We start from the raw sequence: 4,993 nt of genomic DNA on the forward strand, positions 1-4,993 counted from the left end.
TATATATATATATATATATTTAATTTGTCTACACCATCGTGTCTCACAATGCTGTAAGAACGTTAAGTATGAGACACATTACCATTTCAACTTTTATTGTTGTTTCGATTGGGTACACGGAGTTTATATTCAATTGAACGGTTTTTCGCAATAGTAATGTATGTACCATTCAGTGTTTCCTTTATAGTGGAGAGGAAAGATTTCACCTCGGCTATTGACTAGCGAGTAGGCATCATTGATAAAGCCCAAGAAAAATCGAAAGGAATTATGCGTTCTCGAGTATCATTGCCGGGCCAATCTATGCATCGTGCATATATCAAATATATTCTCATAACAAACTACGCATTAACCTACAAATGGCGCTGCCATATAATTACGTACTTGAAATACAGAAACGGAGATACATAAAGTTGGTCATATATATAATCGCATATATGACGACAGGAATGTACATATATACACATGGACGTACACATATAAATACACCCACTTCATCTCTTAGTTCCCCACCATTTATTACTTTTTATCAATTAAGTCTTCTACATTTATTATTTGTATATTTACTTTCTCCGTAACCAAACCCTTCAATATTTTATGTAATTAGTCTCATCCTGTTGTTATCTATTGTGGTCAGGCAGTGGCGAAAAAACATCCTGAGTAACAGTGTTTAATCTCAGATCAGCAACAAATATTTATAATATTTGATATAAATTCAAGCAAGCACACATGCACACACAACGTGAAGAGAGAGATAAATAAGAGAGGAGGTGATAGAGTGGAAGATAAACAGATGAACAGAGAGACAGTTGGATTAAGAGAAAGAGAGATAGAGAAAGAAAAACAGGGAGAAGGTGAAAAATAGAGAGAGAGGAGGAATCATTGGCCTCAGTGTTTCACTGATAAAATGCTTGTCATCCCTGAAACTATGAAAGGCAAACTTGTCCTCAGCAACATTTGAAAAGCCGGAACAAATAACGCAATGAACTTATATACACTGATAAGGCGGCGAGCTGTCAGATTCGTTAGCGTGCTGGACGAAATGCTTAGAAGTATTTCTACCGTCGCTGCGTTCTGAGTTCAAATTCCGCCGAGGTCGACTTTGCCTTTCATCCTTTCGGAATCAAATAAAATAAGTACCAGTGAAACACTGGGTCGATGTATTGGACTAGCCCTCTCCCCCAAAATTTCAAGCTTTCTACCTTTAGTAGAAAGGATTTATAGACACTGGTACAACACCGATTTTCCAGACAATGGTGGTCTCTTGAACCTCTTATAATCCACACTAATTTACATAGTATACACATACCCGTATTTCATTTAATTATGTAAGTAAATTTAATATTTACTTACTCCAAGGAGACGAGTTGTCACATTCGTTAGCACGCTGGGCAAAATGCTTAAAGGCATTTCGTCCGACTTTACGTTCAGAGTTCAAATTCTGCCGAGGTAGACATCGCCTTTTATCCTTTTAGGGGTCGATAAATTAAGTACCAGTTGAGCATTGCGTTCAATGTAATCGACTTACTCCCTCTCCCAGAAACTGCTGGCCTTGTTCCAAAATTTGAAACGAATATTTCTTTAATTTGAATGTGCTGACCAAGGTGACCACTTGTCTATGCATGTAGGATCTATCTATCTATCTATCTATCCATATATATATATATATATATATATATATATTCGAATGTTCAATTCTTTAACATACGATTAAACTCCAACACGCACACGTTTACATACACATATGTATGTATGTATGTATCTATCTATGTCTATGTGAGTGCGTGTGCCTGTGCATGTGTAACAGAGAAGGAGATACAGAAGGAAGAGAGAGTAATTGGAAGCGTGAGGCATGACATGAAGAATAAAAAACTGATGGGCGAATAAGACCTAATAAAGTTAGTAATATCTGTCTTAAAGAGAAATGAGTAACAAACCAGAGGCTCACCAATTCCGTTGTATTATACACACACTCGCACACACGCATGCAAACACACATATACAAAAACACACACACATATATATACACATAAATATACATACATACATACATGCATTCATATATATATATATACAGAGAGAGAGAGAGAGAGAGAGAGATACATATATATACGTATAAGGTTTCTTTATGTGCATGGTAGTTATTAGTCTGTGAAAATACATTATTGTATCAAAAACATAGGTGAGAAGGAAAATGAAAAAAATACCTCACGTGAACCTTCGGCATACTAAATACCTATGCAGTAGAGTCTCAGGTGCATAACTGAGAAAAAGCTAAAAAAAAAAAAAAAAAAGATCAAATGATATTATTATTAAGGAAGCAATTATTAGACAAAAACTCCATGCTGTGGGTATTTAAAATCCAATCTAAAACAACAAGCAAAATATATTAGTTAGATCAGTAGATCTGATATTTTTCGACGACATAGATTATACAGATTGGAATGGATATGTCATTTTAAGTCAACTGGAGAAAATTTCAGAAACAGACAAATTTCAGTCTCATTAGTTCTCATCGGTAAATCATCCTCATTAGTTTGTGAAACGAAGAGTAATCAATACATACGTGCATTCATAACATATATTCATGTACACCTACCTACCTATTTACCTATCTATCTACCTACCTACCTACCTACCTACCTACCTACCTACCTACCCACCCATATCCACCTACCTACCTACCTACCTACCTACCTACCTACCTACCTACCTACCTACTCACCTACCTACCTCCCTACCTATACTACTCATCTACCTACCTACCTACCTACCTACACTACTCACCTTCCTATCATTGTCAAGGACTCTATCACTGTATCTTAATACTTCTGTGTTAACTAATTTTTAACACCACAAAGGCTACACAAAGCCTTGCACTTTACTTTTGAAAATCAGTTTCAAAAAAATGTGAAACCGGTCAAGTCAATAAAACATCTTTAAAAGACCTGTGCATTATCAAATCCTCTTCCCTATATATATGTATGTATATATGTATGTCAGAGGTGAGTCATCAGCGTCACTCGGGATCATCACAGATTTCGCATAAGACCCATGTATAAAAGAAGGTAAGAGACGTAATGCTTACCGCAGACTTATATGTGCACGGATAATTTAACAATAAAGCAGAAATATAGTTTTAATGACTTTCTCCATTTCTAAGTTAAGATTAAAAATAAACCAACCCTGCAAACACAACTGAAATCTACACACAGACGCACAGAATAACAGTAGTCAAATAGTCAACAGACAGCGGAGTGCACAGCAAACATCAGCGATCTGACTGTCGTCTGTATTCTTGACAAGAGATGCCAGTTAGTCTTTTACACCTACCAGGCTCGTCCGTATTAGCCCGAGTTGCTGGATAATTTTTCGTTCCTTTAAGAATATTATAGGACGGAAACTTTTCATAGAACAGAATTTAAATCCTGATCTCTATAGAAACCTATTATTTCAAGAAAACTTTGAATTTGAATTACTTTTAATTTTTACGATTATGGCTAACGACTCGGGCAGTAACTTATGAGCCTGAGTCAGGTGCGTGTGAGCGATGTAGAGAGAACGTCTGTTACGAATGATATTTTTTGACACAGGATACCTCTAAGACGACCTCCAGACGCTGAACGAAAATTAATGAACCGTGACCAGGCTCAATAAAAGGAGCCCGAGGTATTGGCTGCAATTACATATTTGAAGTCTGTGTTGGCACAAATTAAATCAGCAAATACAAGTTTACTTTACTAAATTTATACTCGGGCTAAGCCCGAACAGCCCGAGTGCCAAAGTCGCTACTGATGTATGTATGTATGTATGTATGTATGTATGTATGTATGTATGTATGTATGTATGCATGTATGTATGGGAGAGCAGTGCATACCATCAAAGTGTCACTAGAGTAAAATATACGAAGCTCTATATACCCATCATGACTACCCGCCTGATAAGGGTACACTAGGCACATACATCACAACTATATGTGCGTGACATGGTGATCTCATATCATGATAAACAGCACACGACCTTGCAGGTGGGGCCTAGTTAGAATTTTATTCAGGCTGAGTAGCCCATCCGCTCAAATGGTCCTTGAATAAGGGTTGTTTAAGGACGTTGAATGAAACACCCATGTTTCCAGAGGTGAATTATTCAAACTTCAAAGAATTCCTCTCAATACATGGCTATGATGCTCCTCCACTACTTCTGCTCGTGATCAGAGATACACATACCGTCAGACACCAAGGGACATGCTCAACTGGTTATGGTAAAAAAAAAACTGACTGGCAAATCTGTGGTATTGAGCAGAATATTTGTTGTAGCCTATCTTTTATACCAAGAAAAAACAATGTACATGATAACACTTCCAGTCAGTTAAGATCAGAAGCCATGTATGTATGTATGTATGTATGTATGTATGTATGTATGCAGATGCTATATGGAGAACTTGTGAATGGAAGGAGACTCCGGCAGAAACCAAGGCTGCGATTTAAGTACTGTGTCAAGTCCTCATTAAAGGCATGTGATATGCAGGACACTGACTGAGAGAACAATGCATGTCATCGCCACAGATGGAGGAAACAGGTTAAGGAGGGGATCGACACTTTTGAGAGAGCACATATCCAACATGAAGAACTTAAGCGAGCTGCGCGAAAGCGCACGGCTCGTATACTGAATGGGGAAAGCTTGGTCTGCAATGTTTGCAGTCGTATATGCTTGTCAAGAGCAGGGCTCATTTGCCACCAACTGAGCCGCAAATGCAAAATATAAGTTAGTCCTAGAACGCACAATGTTCCTGAAGGTCGGCAATGGTCTTCTTTGGTCACGAGTGGACGGCCATCATCACGTATGTATGTATGTATGTATGTATGTATGTATGTATGTATGTATGTACATACGTATGTATATATGTATGTACACAGATACTTATATAATACATATATTCGTGCATACATACAAACATGCGTGTGTGTGTGTGTGTGTGTGTGTGTGTGTGTGTGTGTGT

At 37.5% G+C, this 4,993-nt stretch overlaps 1 long non-coding RNA gene across 2 annotated transcripts in view; it reads right to left on the reverse strand.

Annotated features, from left to right (window-relative positions):
* The window catches only part of LOC128249289 (uncharacterized), a 210,394-nt gene that overhangs the window by 153,909 nt on the left and 51,492 nt on the right, over positions 1–4,993 (reverse strand). For both annotated transcript variants that reach the window (XR_008265380.1, XR_008265381.1), the window contains exon 2: positions 2,205–2,271. This is a non-coding gene — a long non-coding RNA (uncharacterized LOC128249289). The remainder of the gene's footprint in view (positions 1–2,204; positions 2,272–4,993) is intronic.

Source organism: Octopus bimaculoides, chromosome 1 (genome assembly GCF_001194135.2).
Source record: "Octopus bimaculoides isolate UCB-OBI-ISO-001 chromosome 1, ASM119413v2, whole genome shotgun sequence".
In the NCBI taxonomy this organism is placed as follows: Eukaryota; Metazoa; Mollusca; class Cephalopoda; order Octopoda; family Octopodidae; genus Octopus; species Octopus bimaculoides.